This window comes from Narcine bancroftii, chromosome 4 (assembly GCF_036971445.1).
Source record: "Narcine bancroftii isolate sNarBan1 chromosome 4, sNarBan1.hap1, whole genome shotgun sequence".
NCBI lineage: Eukaryota > Metazoa > Chordata > Chondrichthyes > Torpediniformes > Narcinidae > Narcine > Narcine bancroftii.
In genome coordinates, this window is record NC_091472.1 from 38,229,842 (window position 1) to 38,247,059 (window position 17,218).

At 41.2% G+C, this 17,218-nt stretch overlaps 1 long non-coding RNA gene across 7 annotated transcripts in view; it reads left to right on the forward strand.

Annotated features, from left to right (window-relative positions):
• Nucleotides 1-474: 474 nt before the first annotated feature.
• The window catches only part of LOC138760476 (uncharacterized), a 139,383-nt gene continuing 122,639 nt past the window's right edge, over nucleotides 475-17,218 (forward strand). For 5 of the 7 annotated variants that reach the window (XR_011355639.1, XR_011355638.1, XR_011355642.1 and 2 more), the window contains exon 1: nucleotides 475-806. This is a non-coding gene — a long non-coding RNA (uncharacterized lncRNA). The remainder of the gene's footprint in view (nucleotides 807-17,218) is intronic. The other 2 variants (XR_011355640.1, XR_011355643.1) reach the window with 2 other exon arrangements.

A 17,218-nucleotide genomic window follows, 5' to 3' on the forward strand; every position in this document is an offset into this window, starting at 1 on the left:
CAACTCACAATGTCCATGTGGAGCAGTGACACCTATCTGTATTAAAACCACACAGAAATCCTGGAGGAACTCAGCTGGTTTCACAGCATCCTCAGGAGGGAAAGAAATATTACCAAAGTTTCAGGCCTGAGCCCTTCAAGGTATAAGTGAAAAGCAGGCAGGCAACTTAAGTAAAGACTAGAGAGAAAGTGGAAAGAATGGGAGGGGGATGAGCCTGACCAAAAGGTGTTAATGGGATATGATAAGAGGAAAGGTGAGAATTGAATTTGGTTCTGTGAAAGGAGTAAAAGAGGGAAAAGGGGAAAGAGAAAGAAAGAGAAAAAACTAGAGGGAAGATGACAGGGAAGGAGGGGGTTTTGTGTTATTATGTGTGTATAATAAGGAACTACATTTCCCAGTAGTCAATGCGCAAGGTTGGCACGGGAACAAAAGTAGACTATGACAGAAGTCAAGTGCATTGTTGCCTCAAACAGCTTGAAAAATAAAGTTGTTTAAGCATTAAAACCAGGAATGTTGTTCTTCAAGGAAGTGTGTGAGTAATCGAACCGATAATTGGAAACTCTTCAAACAGCAATTCAACATTTATTTAGAGGCTGGTTGAGTGGGATAGAGCAATGAAAAAGGGAAAGTGTCTATATTTCTACATGTGATGGGTGAAGATGCCTTGGACATCTATAACAGTTTTCAAATTGATGAGACACCTTTCATGTTGGATGCTCTGATGACAAAATTTGAGGAGTATTTTGTTCCAGGTAAAAACGTCACATTTGAGAGATTCAAGTTTTTCTCCTGTGACCTGAAACAAGGTATGAGCTTTGACCAATGCTTAGATAAGCTTCACACACTAAGTAAGCCCTGTGAATTTGGAGATTGAAAAACTCACTCATTAGAGACAGAATAGATTGTGGAACCCCAGATAATGGTCTTAGAGAAAGACTGTTGCATGAAAAAGATTTAATGCTGAAGAGGCTGTGAATATGTGTCGGGCAGCAGAGACCACACGAGCACAAGCTAAGGAGCTGCACAGGATAGGCACGGCAGTGCATACAGTGAAAACAGCAGAGCACCAGGAGTTTCCCAAAGCTACAGCAAAGAGGTCAGCTCAAACAGCAAATGCAGCAGGTGCAGAGGTAGCACCTAGTAGCCTGAATATGCCTGAGATTGCCTCATCTCAGAAGCTAAGCAGGTTCAGGGCTGGTCAGTACTTGAAGATGAGATTGCCTAGGAATACCAGGTGCTGTAGGTTTCTGTGAGGGGCACTGGACAAAGTGGTGACCCTCAGTCTGTCTTATGGTAGACAAAAGTTACATTTTAAATGTAGTATTACGTGACAATAATGGAACCTTGACCTTTTACCTTTGACATATTCCAAAGATATGTCCTGCAAAGAATGTGGGAAGAAGAATCATTTTGCAAAATGTTGCAAAGCAGGGGATACCAAGAGAAAGGTGCAAACAGTGGATGAAAAATCGGAGAAATTCTTTGTGGATTTACTATAAACTGCTGCTGGTAAAACAGAATGGATCATTCCAGTGACTGTGAATGAGACACTATTTCCATTTAAGCTCGACATTGTATGAGTACAAGACCCTCACTGTAAAGAGCAAGATTTATTGAGTGAAATTAAAAGTGACAGGTATTACAAGCTCCTGCTTTGTTTAGTGAGTGTCACTTTGGGGAGTTGGCGCAGGCTGCAACCATTCACAGTTTTCACGACATTCACAGATGGAGTGGTACCATTCTTCTTTCTTTGGCTTGGCTTCGCGGACGAAGATTTATGGAGGGGGTAAAAAGTCCACGTCAGCTGCAGGCTCGTTTGTGGCTGACAAGTCCGATGCGGGACAGGCAGACACGATTGCAGCGGTTGCAAGGGAAAATTGGTGGGTTGGGGTTGGGTGTTGGGTTTTTCCTCCTTTGCCTTTTGTCAGTGAGGTGGGCTCTGCGGTCTTCTTCAAAGGAGGCTGCTGCCCGCCAAACTGTGAGGCGCCAAGATGCACGGTTTGAGGCGTTATCAGCCCACTGGCAGTGGTCAATGTGGCAGGCACCAAGAGATTTCTTTAGGCAGTCCTTGTACCTTTTCTTTGGTGCACCTCTGTCACGGTGGCCAGTGGAGAGCTCGCCATATAACACGATCTTGGGAAGGCGATGGTCCTCCATTCTGGAGACGTGACCCACCCAGCGCAGCTGGATCTTCAGCAGCGTGGACTCGATGCTGTCGACCTCTGCCATCTCGAGTACTTCGACGTTAGGGATGAAAGCGCTCCAATGGATGTTGAGGATGGAGCGGAGACAACGCTGGTGGAAGCGTTCTAGGAGCCGTAGGTGGTGCCGGTAGAGGACCCATGATTCAGAGCCGAACAGGAGTGTGGGTATGACAACGGCTCTGTATACGCTTATCTTTGTGAGGTTTTTCAGTTGGTTGTTTTTCCAGACTCTTTTGTGTAGTCTTCCAAAGGCGCTATTTGCCTTGGCGAGTCTGTTGTCTATCTCATTGTCGATCCTTGCATCTGATGAAATGGTGCAGCCGAGATAGGTAAACTGGTTGACCGTTTTGAGTTTTGTGTGCCCGATGGAGATGTGGGGGGGCTGGTAGTCATGGTGGGGAGCTGGCTGATGGAGGACCTCAGTTTTCTTCAGGCTGACTTCCAGGCCAAACATTTTGGCAGTTTCCGCAAAGCAGGACGTCAAGCGCTGAAGAGTTGGCTCTTCAATACCATTAGGTATTGACTATAAACAAAAGTTGAGACTCTGGAAGAGAAAAAAGAACAATGGTTGTTTATTCAGGAAAAAGAGATGGTGAGAGAGAATCATTTGATTATGAGACATGTGATTGGGCCCGCCATCTGATAAACACAAAGGTGAAATGACTACATGTAGAAATGAATATTTCTGCTGATTCTCCTTGTCAGGTGAATTATTGAACCACCATGACCATTGTAATGGTCATTTTGATTGACCCATATCTAGGTAAAAGAAGCAGTCAAATTCCTGCATTGGATCATGACCATTGTAATGGTCATTTCGACTGACAAGTGCCTGGGTTTTGGAAGCATTGTGAAAGTCACACATTTTGTTTCCGCAACACAAGGAAGGGGGGAGGGGAGGTTGTGATACCCACTCATATGAAAGGACATTTCTCTGAAAGCAACTCGAAAATAATTCATGAGTTTTTTGGCAGTCTGATCATTCAGTCTCTAATCTCCTTTGTAATGTCTTCTGAGCATCAGTTTACAGTCTGAATATCAACACAGGATTTCTAAGACTGAACTTTGGGAATAACTTTACAGAATTGTGCCTAAGCTGTAATGGTTTGGGTATCCCACACACACACATTTGTGTATTCATGCATAGTTGGGGTAGATTTAAGTAAAAGTTATATTATTAGTAATTATTAATAAATATATTGTTTTAAAAATAACATTTGGTGAATTTCTATTGTTGCTGGTCTTCGACGTAGCACAGGCTATAATGGAGAGAACATTCCAGTAAAAGGAGGCTGTATGGTGATCTTCAAACACAAAGGGCAGCATCTAAAGTCACAGCTACTGATTGTAGAAAAGAGAGTACAGTCAATATTTGGTCTGAGTGCATGTGAAGAGCTCAACCTGGTGAAAAGAGTTTTCATAGTGGCTTCACAGACTGAAGGTGAGCATACAACATTCATGGAAGAGTACACATTTGTCTTTGACGGGCTTGGATGTTTACCTGGGGTACACAAGATCCACGCAGATGGGACAGTGTTATCAAAGTATGCAGGAAAGTTCCATTTCCAATGACAGACAAACTTAAACAAGAACTAGCACAAATGGAATGGATGAAAGTCATCCAGAAAATTGAAGAACCTACAGATTGGGTCAGCTCACAAGTTATCATGCAAAAGAAAAATGGATCCTAGTGTATATGTCTGAACCCAAGAAATAAAGCCATCAAGAGAGAGCATTTTAAATTGCCAACACAGGAGGAAATCATGTTCCGGTTTGCAGGTGCCAAGTGATTGAGTAGCTCGATGTGACCACAGAACCATAGAACCATGGAACTTTACAGCACAGAAAACAGGCCATTTGGCTCTTTTAGTCTGTGCCAACCATTGTTCAGATTGTCCCAATAACCTACTCCCATTCCATAATCCTCTAGACCTCTCCCATCCATGTATCTATCTAATTTATTCTTAAAACTCGAGTCCGCTCCCATCACATCAGATGGCAGATCATTCCATACTCCCATCACTCTCTGAGTGAACAAGTTCACCCTAATGTTCCCCCTAAACCTTTCCCCTTTCACCCTAAAGTCAGGCCCTCTCTTATTTATTTCTCCTAATATCAGTGGAAAAAGCCTACTCACATTTACTCTGTCTATACCCCGCATAATTTTGTTAACCTTTAGCAAATATCCCCTTATTCTTCTTCATTCCAAGGAATAAAGTCTTAACCTGTTTAAACTTTCCCTCTAACTCAACTCATGAAGACCTGGCAACATCCTAGTAAATCTTATTTGCACTCTTTCAATCATATTGATATCCATCCTGTAGCTAGGTGACCAAAACTACATACAATATTCCAAATTTGGCCTCACCAATGTCTTGTATAACTTCAACATAACATCCCAACTCCTGTACTCAATACTTTGATTTATAAAAGCCAATATACCAAAAGCTTTCTTTACAACCCTGTCCACCTGTCATGCCACCTTCAGGGAACAATGAACCATATCCCCAGGTCTCTTTGCTCCTCTGCACTCCTCAGTGCCCTACCATTTACAGTGTTCATCCTTCCTTGATTTGCTCCTCCAAAATGCAATACCTCACACTTGTTGCATTAAACTCCATCATCTATTTACTGTCCCATTCTTCAAGTTGGTCCAGATACCTCTGCAAGCTTTGAAAATCTTCCTCACTGTCCACAACGCCTCCTAGCTTTGTGTCATCAGCAAACTTGCTGATCCAATTTACCACATTATCTTCCAGATCATTGAAATGGATAACAAACAACAATGGTCCCAACACAGATCTCTGAGACACACCACTCATCACAGGCCTCCAGTCTGAGAAGCAACCATCCACTACCACCCTCAGTTTTCTCCAACATAGCCAATTTCGAATACAGTTTACAAACCCTCTACGTATACCTAGTGCCTTAATCTTCTAAACTAACCTCCCACATGGGACCTTGTCGATAGCCTTACTAAAGTTCATGTAGACAACATCCACAGCCTTTCCGTTATCTATCTTCTTGGTACTTCATCTAAAATATTCTACAAGATTTGTTAAACATGATCTACCAAGAACAAAGCCATGCTGACTGTCCTTAATCAATGGCTGTCCAAATACCTATATATCCTATCTCTCAGAACTCCTTCCAATAATTTAGCTACTATTGACATCAGACTCACTGGCCTATAGTTACATGGTTTACTTTTGGAGCCTTTCTTAAACAGTGGGACACCATGAGCTATCCTCGAATCCTCTGGCACTTCTCCTGTGGCCACGGACATTTTGAATGTATCTGTCATTGCCCCTGCAATTTCAACACGTCTCCTCAAGGTCCGAGGGAATATTATATCTGGCCTAGGGGATTTGTCTACCTTAATTCACTGGGGTTTTGGCAGATGAAGCTTGATGAGGCAAGTTCAAGACTATGCACTTTCAATTCTTCACAAGGAAGATACCGCTTTCTTTGGCTACTATATGGGATCTTGTTTGCACCAAAAGTCTACCATAAAACCATCCACTTGATCTTTGAAAGTATACCTGGATTGGAGACCATGATGCATGACATCTTTGAATAGGGTCCTCTAAGAATGAATATGAATAAGGCAAGTGTTTGACATGACACAGAATGTCAATTTGAAATTAAGTAAGGAGAAATGTGAGTTTGATGTAAAGACACCGACCTTCATAGGACATGTCATATCTGAACGGGGAGTGAAGACTGATCCAAGAAAGACATCACACATTGAGAATTTTGTGAGGCCCCAAAACACGGAGGAGGTGAGACGTTTCTTGGGGATGGTGAGTTACCTGGTTAAGTTCATCCCTCAACTGTTGACTGGACCAGACAGGGCATACTTCAGAGTTGGAGTAGATTTGTTTGATTGTAATGGGAAGAGACATATAATAGTAACAGGCTATTTTTCCAATTACGCAGAGTAGCAACACTGCAGTTGACATCCAGCAAAGCAGTTATTGCTTTCGTGAAAAATGTGTTTGTGAGGCATGGAGTTGCTTGTGAAGTAGTATCTCCATTGTCTCCCTTCTCCATTAACAATGGGGTGAAGCAAGGCCCATGTAGATCACTTCTTGAGCAGAAAAGTGAGTGGATCTGGTTGCACGAGCAAGTGTTTCCAGGCACTCAAAAATGTCCTACAGAGGAGCATGTACTAAAATTTTATGATCTGAATTGGCACACCAGGGCTTCAGCCGATGCATCCTGACGTGGCTTGGAGCAGTACTACTGCAGCAGCATGAGGACACATGGCAGCCTGTGGCCTATGTATCAAGGGATTTAACAAGCGCAGAAGCCAACTATGCACAGAGAGAGAGAGAGAGAGAGAGAGAGAGAGAGAGAGAGAGAGAGAGAGAGAGAGCTTCTTGCCAGCACTTATGGATGCAAAAGGTTCCATCAATACATTTATGGACAAGCTCTTGAAGTGGAGACAGACCATAAAACCATTGGTCTCAATTATGTCCAAACCAAAGAATAACTGTCCCATGAGTGTACAGAACATGTTGATAAGGCTGTGGAAATACGATGTAAAAATTATCTACACACCAGAAAATACATGTTTGCAGCTGATGCACTGTCTCGAGCAGTTGAGAACAAAGAAAAGAGCGACCAAGAGGTTAACGTGGAGATACAGGCCAATGTTGACATGATTATCACCTCATTTCCAGTATCCCAGGATAGAGCAGAGCAGATCAGCAAAGCAACAGAGACAGATGAAATAATGAAAGAGCTCAAAGATAGAATACAGAAAGGATGGACAGGAACTAGGAATGACTGTCCAATGGGTATTCGGGATTACTGGGCAGGCAGAGATGAACTGTCAGTTGTGAAAGATATGGTCTTTGAAGGGAACAGGTTTGTAATTCCAGTGTTGCTATGCAAGGAAATGCTCCAGAAGACATATAAAGGATATCTTGGTGAGGAAAAATGCAAAAGCAGAGCTCGAGAGGTGTTGTACTTGCCAAAAATGAACCAAGGCATTTGATTCATGCGAAATATGCCTTACCTATAGACCAAAGCAGCAAGAAGCACCACTTTCACCACATCCTGTACAGTACATTTCTGATTTTCCGAAATGTTTGGGATTGGATAGATAGGTATTTGGACAGCCATTGATTTTCGGATAATTGAGAAATGGCTTTAAGCAGCCGAGTAGCATCAGCGCAATATTTGTATTTGTCCCACTCTGATCCCAGACACCTTCGCACCACCATTGCAGAGCATGCCCAGGAAACCGAAGTCCCCACTCCGATCCCTGTTGTCTCCCAACTGCAATCACTAAACTGCCTGGGAGTCCAAGGTTCCACTTTAATCCATGACACCTCCACACCAGCGATGCCAAACATGCCTGGTAGCCGAGGCCCCTGCTCAAATTCATGACACCTCCCCATCACCATCGCCGAACATGCCTGGCAGCCCGAGGTCCCCACTCTGATCCAGGACTCCTCCCCATCACCATTGCCAAACTTTCCAGGGAACCCAAGGTACCCACTCCAATCCCAGACACCCCCCCCCCCCCCCACTGCCATTGCTGAACCAGCCCGGAAGCCCGAGATTTCTGCTTCGATCCCAGGCACCTCCCTACTGCCATTGTCGAACCTGCTCAGGAGCCTGAGGTCCACACTCCTGCTGCCGCCATTCCCCCTGCCTCCCAGTCTGCTGCCAACCCCCACCCCAACCCTGTCCAACGCCACCGAAAAATCAAATAGTGTAGAGGGGGTAAAGAAGAAGTGGAAAAAAAGTGAGGGAGTTACCTGAAACAAAGATGATCTCTCTATATACTGCCTGACCCGCCAACTTCCACCATTCACTCACTGATATTACCAAACTGGCACTAACAGCGCATCAGAGCCCCACATGAGCACGTCGGTGAAAATCTTTTTTTCAACTTGCCTTGTGTCATCATTTTGCCATTGAAAGTTTTTTTGGATTACTGAGAATTTTGGTTAAGTGGCTTTCAGATAATTGGAAATATACTGGACCAGACAGGGCATACTTCAGAGTTGGAGTAGATTTGTTTGATTGTAATGGGAAGAGACATATGATAGTAACAGGCTATTTTTCCAATTACGCAGAGTAGCAACACTGCAGTTGACATCCAGAAAAGCAGTTATTGCTTTCGTGAAAAATGTGTTTGTGAGGCATGGAGTTGCTTGTGAAGTAGTATCTCCATTGTCTCCCTTCTCCATTAACAATGGCGTGAAGCAAGGCTGTGTTCTCGCACCAACCCTCTTTTCAATCTTCTTCAGCATGATGCTGAAACAAACCATGAAAGACCTCAACAATGAAGACGCTGTTTACATCCGGTACCGTACGGATGGCAGTCTCTTCAATCTGAGGCGCCTGCAAGCTCACACCAAGACACAAGAGCAACTTGTCTGTGAACTTCTCTTTGCAGACGATGCCACTTTAGTTGCCCATTCAGAGCCAGCTCTTCAGCGCTTGACGACCTGTTCTGCGGAAACTGTCAAAATGTTTGGCCTGGATGTTAGCCTGAAGAAAACTGAGGTCCTCCATCAGCCAGCTCCCCACCATGACTACCACATCTCCATCGGGCACACAAAACTCAAAACGGTCAACCAGTTTACCTATCTCGGTTGCACCATTTCATCGGATGCAAGGATCTACAATGAGATAGACAACAGACTCACCAAGGCAAATAGCGCCTTTGGAAGACTACACAAAAGAGTCTGGAAAAACAACCAACTGAAAAACCTCACAAAGATTAACGTATACAGAGCCGTTGTCATACCCACACTCCTGTTCGGCTCCGAATCATGGGTCCTTTACCGGCATCACCTACAGCTCCTAAAACGCTTCCACCAGCGTTGTCTCCACTCCATCCTCAACATTCATTGGAATGATTTCATCTCCAACATCGAAGTACTCGAGATGGCAGAGGCCGACAGCATCGAATCCACGCTGCTGAAGATCAAACTGCGCTGGGTAGGTCACGTCTCCAGAATGGAGGACCATCGCCTTCCCAAGATCGTGTTATATGGCGAGCTCTCCACTGGCTACCGAGACAGAGGTGCACCAAAGAAGAGGTACAAGGACTGCCTAAAGAAATCTCTTGGTGCCTGCCACATTGACCATCGCCAGTGGGCTGATATCGCCTCAAACCGTGCATCTTGGCACCTCACAGTTCGGCGGGCAGCAACCTCCTTTGAAGAAGACCGCAGAGGCCACCTCTCTGTCAAAAGACAAAGGAGGTAAAACCCAACACCCAACCCCAACCAACCAATTTTCCCTTGCAACCGCTGCAACCGTGTCTGCCTGTCCCGCATCGGACTTGTCAGCCACAAACGAGCCTGCAGCTGACGTGGACATTACCCCTCCATAAATCTTTGTCCACAAAGCCAAGCCAAAGAAGAAAGAAGAAGTATCAGACAATGGTCTACAATTTTCGAGCAGTGTATTTGAGACCTTTCCCAATACTTGGAAGGGTTCGACATATAATTTCAAGCCCACATCACTCAAAGTTTAATGGCCTAGCAAAGTTCTGTTAGGATGGTGAAGAGCCTCATGAAGAAAGTGCCTGATGGACGAGAGGATTTTCCACAGAAGTCTAATGATTCACAGAAGTGCGCCACTACAGAATGGCCTCTCTCCTTCCCAAATGTTGATGAGTTGATGCATACATACCAACCTTCCAATGCATGAAAATCTGTTGACTCCTGAAGGAGCATCAAAGGTCAGACAGGTTAAAGTGAAAGAGAAAGTAAAACAGAAAAAATATCATGATAAGATGCGAAAAGTCCTGAAGCCTGGAGTTCAAATACGAATCCGAGATCAGAATTCTGGCACATGGTCCATGCAAGGATATGTGCAAGAGGAAATAGATCTACATTCCTACCAGATCCAGACAGAGGGGGGAATACCTCTGAGAAGAAACCATGTGAATCAACGACCACAAGGTCCTACTCATGGTCGTGACCCATGTCGGTACACAAAAGGGGCCAGCACATGTTGAAAATCAACTTGTTGTTCAGAGTCCACAAAAAGACTCAAATAGTAACACAGCAAATGCAAGCAATACACAGGTGGAAACACAGACCAGATCAAAAAGGACTGATAAACCACCTCAGAGACTGATTGAAAGTCACTGAGTAGAAAAATACCCTTGTAATGTAGATATAGTTTTATGTTTGTGTTTATCTGTTTTTTTTTTAAGGGGAAAAATGTGTTATTGTACACATATAATAAAGAACTACATTTCCCAGTAGGCAATGCACATGGTTGGTGTGGGAACAAAAGTAGACTACAACAGAAGTCGAGTGCGCTGTTGGTTCAAGCAGCTCAAAAAATAAAGTTGTTTAAGCATCTGTTATGTTTGTTCCTTAAAGAAGAACCATGCAAGGTTGTTCTTCTTTAAGGAACAAACATAACAGATTTCTTAACGGAAACTGGAGAAGTCAGTGCTAATGCCATTCAATTGGAAGATGCTCAGATGGAAGGTGAGCAGTTGTTGCTCGAATTTGCAGGTGGTCTCAGTCTGGCAGCCGATGGGACCATGGATAGAGATTGATAGTAGGATGGGGAATTGAAATGGGTGGCCACTGAGAGATCCACGCTATTGCGATGGACAGAGCCGAAGTGCCCAACAAAGCATTCTTCCAGTCGGTGCCCAGTCTCCCTGATGTAGAGGAGATATGGAGGAGAGGCTTGATAGGCTGGGATTTATTTTTCCCTGCAGAGTAAGAGCCTAATGGATATTTATAAAATCATGTGGGGCACAGATAAGGTAAATAGTCAGTCTTTATTTCATGCGTTGTTTTAAAGTAAGAAGGAAAGGTTTAAAAGGGATCTTAGAGGCATTTAATTCACATAGAGGATGGTAGGTGTATGGGGCAAGCTGCCAGAGCAGGTAGTTGAAGTGGGGACAATTATATTGTTCAAAAGACATTCGATCAGGTACTTGGATAGGAAGGATTTGGAGGGATATGGGCCAAATGTTGGCAAATGTGACTTACTTGGGTGGACAATGTGGTTGGTATGGAGAAGATGGGCCATAGGATCCGTTTATGTACTGTATGACTGTGACTTTTTAAGTGCTGACTGTCTCTCTGCTTTCAGCACTCTGCATCAAAAATATCCTCCTCAAATCCTCTCTAAATGTCACAACCCCAGCACTCAAATTCATGTCCTCCAGTTTTTCCAACCACGACTATGAGGAATAGTTTCCTGCAGTGTAACCTCTCAAAATCCCTCATAATGTTATATACCTCAACCAAGACTTTTCTGAAAATTCACTGCTTCGGGGAAAACACATCTATAACAATGGCTTGGATAACAATGCATGGATAATAAATTTGCAGATGACCACATAATTGGTGCTATAATAGGCAGTAAAGAAAGTTAGCTGAGATTATCATATGATCTAGAATAACTGGGAATGTGGGCCATTCCAGATGGAATTTAACTCTGACAAATGCAAGGTCTTGCACTTTGGTTGGTTAAACAAGGGCAGGACTTGCACAATAAATGGTAGGCCCCTGGAGAATGTTGTAGAATAGAGATATTTAGGAATGCAGGCTCATAGATCCATACATGTAGCAACACAGCATGGTGAAAAAGATTTTAGATACTCTTGCCTTCATTGGTCAGGGCATTGAATACAGGAGCTGGGATGTCATGTTACAATTCTACAAGACATTGATGAGATTATATGGAGTACTGTGTGCAGTTCTTGTTACCCAGCTGTCACCAAGCTGAGTTATGTGCAGAAAAGATTCACAAGATTGTTATCAGGAGTAACAGGCTTGAGTTATAAGAAGCTGAAGATATATATATAGATATATTATAGATATATTATAGATATATTTCTTCAGTATAAGGGTATTAAGGGTTACGGAGAGAAGGCGGGGACGGGGTACTGAACTTTAAGATCAGCCATGATCCCGTTGAATGGCGGAGCAGGCTCGAAGGTTCGAATGACCTACTCCTGCTCCTATCTTCTATGAAACAGCTGGGACTTCTGACCCTGGAAGATAGGAGGTTGAAGGGGGAACCTCATATATAAAATTATGAGAGGCGTCGATAAGGTAAACAAAGGCTCGGTGAATCTAAAATGGGAGGACGTAGATTTATGGTCAAAGATTTAAAAATGCCCTGAGGGGTATCTTTTTCACACAGAAGAGGGTGGACCAAGTTGCCAGAGGAAGTGGTACAGGCAGGGACAACTGTAATGCTTAAAAGGCATTTGGAAAAGTAAATATAAAGGATAGGTTTAGCAATGATTTAGGCCAGATGCTGGCAAATGGGGCAAGCTAGGTAGACAACTTGGTCAGCACAGACAAGTTGGGCTGGGCAGCCTGTTTCCATGCTGCAAACTCCATGACTCAGTCACTCCTGACAACTGAAATGTGGCTGCATTCATAGACTGAGACCCTACACTTCCTTGGCAACCTCCTGTCAGGTGCGACTAGTTGTAGCCCTGCAGGATTGCCATGGCCCGCCTGCAAAAAAGAACATTCGCTCTACAGCTTTTCTTTTCATCTGCCCTTATAGTTCTCTTTCCTCTTGATTGTAGCATTATTTCTGTGGGCACAAGACATTGCAGAAGCTGGAAGTGATTGTATTGTGGCTGCTAAGATTAATTAGAACATTTAGCATAGGAAACACTGTTGAAAATTAAAATGTCTGTTTTAGTGCAGAGTTATGCAGATAAGCCCAATCCTGCTCTTCTGTGAATCTTAAAATTTAAGCTCTTGCTGTCTATACAACTTTCTCAAACACTCACCTTTATGTGACTTTCACAACTTGGACCATTTTCTTGGCCACTCTTTAAAGTTAATTAGAAATTTGGCACTTCACCATTGCAGCACTCATTCAAAAGGGCATTGAATTATCGGTCAAGGTTTTGTTCACAGTCTCTAACTCAAATCTGCAGATAATATCAATGAATAGAAAATATATAAGATTTGTAGAAGTTGGAGGAAGAAAGTTCATACCACAAAGATCACTGACGACACAAGTCAATTCTGACTTAATTCATTTGTAAGTAATTGATTTGATTTAAGTCAATGGAAATAAATCAACAATATTTTACTTCAGAATGGGAAGCAGAAAATGGAAAATGATTTTGCTCATTTTTTCAAAATTTATAAGTGCAAAATGCCATCACAAAATGCAAGCTGCCAAATAAATAAGTATTTATGAAATTTATTGAGCAGCCTTGATGGATGGATTTTATATAAATGGACTTATATTGCATAATTTACCCACACAACATAAATCTGTCAAGTACTAATTTCCTTCTAATTGTGATGAAAGTATATATATTTTATTTTAAGTTCAAAACATTTAATGCACTAAAATATTTAAAATAAATAATTGACAATCAAAAAAGATATTTGATAACAAGAATATTATTTTGTTTTGATTTTCACTCCTGGGACCACCAATGCTGCATTGCTCTTTGCAAGATCTACTGCAGAAATCTTGGTTCATGATCTAAACTTGTACACCAATTCATCACTAATGAAACACTGCCCTATTGCTTGATAAGTTAAAAGCTATATTAGTCTGCTCTTTCTGTTGAATTGGGAGGATCCCATGGCAGTGAATCACCTTCATAATCCTCACTTAACATCAATAAAATTCTCTGCTTAATGTTTATCAATCAAACAAGTACTAGAGACTTCCCTGATCTTAAAGTCAAAGGTTACTATCACTTAGAACAGTGGTTCCCAATCTTTTACTTTCCACTCACATACCACTTTAAGTATTCCCTATGCCATAGGAGCTCTGTGATTAATAAGGGATTGCTTAAGGTGGTATGTGGGTGGAAAGAAAAAGTTTGAAAACCAAAAATCATTCCAAATTGATTTGTTATGTGCACAGTTTCATAACTCCAAAGGAAATGGGCCAATGACAATTTTTCTCAAGCAAAATATTTCAGTAATAATTGGGTTTAGAGCAGTGATTCTCAACCTTCCCTTCTTACTCAAATACCACCTTAAGCAATCACTTACTCATCACAGAACACTTATGGCATAGGGAATATTTAAAGTGGTATGTGAGTGGAAAGTAAAAGATTGGGAACCACTGACTTAGAAGCTTTGCTTCAGGGACCTTATGATACTTCCACTGAGAAATTCGATAGTCAGTGGTATATTGCAGTAGTAAAAATGGACTTCGCTTGCTTGGTTGAGAATTTGCATAATTGAGAGATGGTTTTGCATTCACAGCTGAAGATGTCCTTTGGTTCTAGTATAAGGATCTCCAGAGTACTGGCATTAATGAAGAGACTCATGATTTACAAACACATTCCTGGCATTTTCTTGCCATGATTGTCCTTTGAAGAAAATAACTGGTGCTTAGTGTACTTTAGAAGCCTTTTAAATCTCCTCTGATTCTCTCTCCTGCACCCCCTCCCCCCATCCATCCAACCAACCAACTCTGCACATTCCCAACCCCCTCCCACAAGGAAGAATATGCTATATCCCTTTCCTTATTGTAACTTTGCACTCATTCTTTGCTAACACTCTCAACAGCTGAAGTAGCTGAATTAGTTTTGGGTATATGGAGTTGTAATTTATTTAATACTAGTTCAGGGAATTAGAGCATTGGAGAAAGATACAAATAGTGTGGGAAATTTAACCAATAATCTCCATTGATCCTGATGCACTGCAGTCATAGAATTTTACACATGGTAACCGGCACGTTGGCTAAATTTGTCCATTCTGACCAATTAGTTTGTCCAAACTAGTCCCATATCCCTCTGAACCTTTCCTATCCATGATGCAGTGTTATATGAAGGAGCTCACTAGTGTAGTTTTTGAACTGGTGCTAACAAATTCAGCTCTTCTTTTAGACTTTTGAAAGAGCATTATCAAAGTTTGGAAGCATAGTTTTCATGCTGAAAAAAATGACAGACAAATATCTTGGTCTTGGTCACAATTGAACTGCATATTTGAAGTTGTTTCTGCTTTTTTTTTAACCCCAAGATACAATTAAAGTTACTTAAAAAATAAAGAATCACTCCCAGAATGAATTTAATATTTTGGAGCTTTCATGAAATGTACCATACAACTTGATTTTTAATTATTGAATTACTTAAATTCAACATACATGGCCAATAAGCTCCACCCTGTTCCTTCCAACTTAATGATGAACAAAAGGTAAACTTGGAACTAAATTCCTGCCTTTATTAAAGATCAAAACCATCTGAATTTTAGCTGCATTGAAGGATGTACAGTTAAGTACTAGAAGTTATTAAAGCAATTCACATTGATCAAAGCAGCCTTTTAAAAATGATTTTTTCATAAACAGACTTCTTTCACTCACTTTCCTTTGTGCCTTCAGGTGAATACTATTTTGGTTTGTTCGATGCTACCAGGAAGCATCAGGTGAATTTGTATCAACAATCTCAATATTTTCTGGGTCAATCATCCAATAAATTAATTATGTAACTACTTTGTCCTGAATTATTTTTTCTCCTTCCCTTAACTTTGAGGTACTTTCTCTATTAATTTGTAATTGTGATATTGGAAGAGGTAAAAATTTCTGACCACACCTACCTGTAAACAATAAGGAATATCTTCTTAATTTTTCAGACAACAGTCTAAAATCTTTCTATTTTCTCTTTAAAAATAATTCCCATGAATTTCTTCTAAATCTTTATAATGACAATGTGTGTTCATTCTTTTTCTGTTCTGTTTGCAACAGGAAAATCTCAACCCCACTGTAATCAATACTACCCCAGTTCATCTTGTTTTCTCATCTCAGCAACAAACACAGCTTGTATTCATGTAATACTGAATGTAGCAAAACATCCCAAGACATTTCATAGGAAATTTTTCAGAAAATTTGACACCAAGCCACATGAAATGATATCAGGGCAGCTGAGCAGAAGCTTGGTTAGAGAGGTATGTTTTAAGGATCATCTTAAAGGAAAAAAGGAAAGATAAAAGCAGGGAATTGCAGAACCATGATCTTTGGAGGTTCATTGAAAGACAATGAACAATGTGAGTCTCCTGCCTGAAATATAATTTCTAATCTAATGTAATTTCTGATCTCTATGATCTGTGATCGACAAACAATCTCAATTCTCAAATTGTTGATCATAGAGACACACTTTCCTTATTCTAATATATCCTAATTTCAAAGTATCATTTTCCAAAAGCATAAACTACAATATTCTGAATTTTGATCTCTTTAATCCAACAAATCAAACTCCGTGGCTGTTACTTTATGTAGTTTTAATTCATTGTTAAAATGGATAAACATTTTGCATAGCTTCACATTCAGACTTTCATAACAATGAATAACAAAGTATATATAGAGATATAAAACATATATAAAGCTCAAACTTTAAAAAGATTCATAATGATATTTAAACAAATTTAAAGAGACAAAAAATTCAAAGTAAAATTTAACATGCTCACGCCTTTTTCACATCTTGAAGAATAATGAGCAAGTCGTTAATCTGGGTGGATATTATGACATATTACATCATAATCACTAGGGTAACACTACAAACAATAGTCTCTTAAAGAGATAGGCACAAAATTAACTAGAGTTAAAAAATCACAAGGTTTTAACCTTTACATTCAGACAAAGGAGGAAAAACCCAACACCCAACCCCAACCAACCAATTTTCCCTTGCAACCGCTGCAACCGTGCCTGCCTGCCCCGCATCGGACTTGTCAGTCACCAACGAGCCTGCAGCAGACGTGGACATACCCCTCCTTAAATCTTCGTCCGCGAAGCCAAGCCAAAGAAAGAAAAGAATGACTAATATATAATAATTACTATTACAAATACACAAAGTAAATATAATAAGTTTAAGATTGGAAATCAAAACTTTCTGCTTCTTGTAAAAGAGAGATTTTAGTAATAGGTCTATTTAAGTAACCAGTCTTGGTTTTAATCCACACTTGCCGAATTAATCCTTTCTTGTCTGGAACTATATCCACAATTTTCCCCAGCAACCAAGAATTTCTTGGTGAAGAATTGTCCATGATAAGTACAATGTTTCTGAACATCAAATT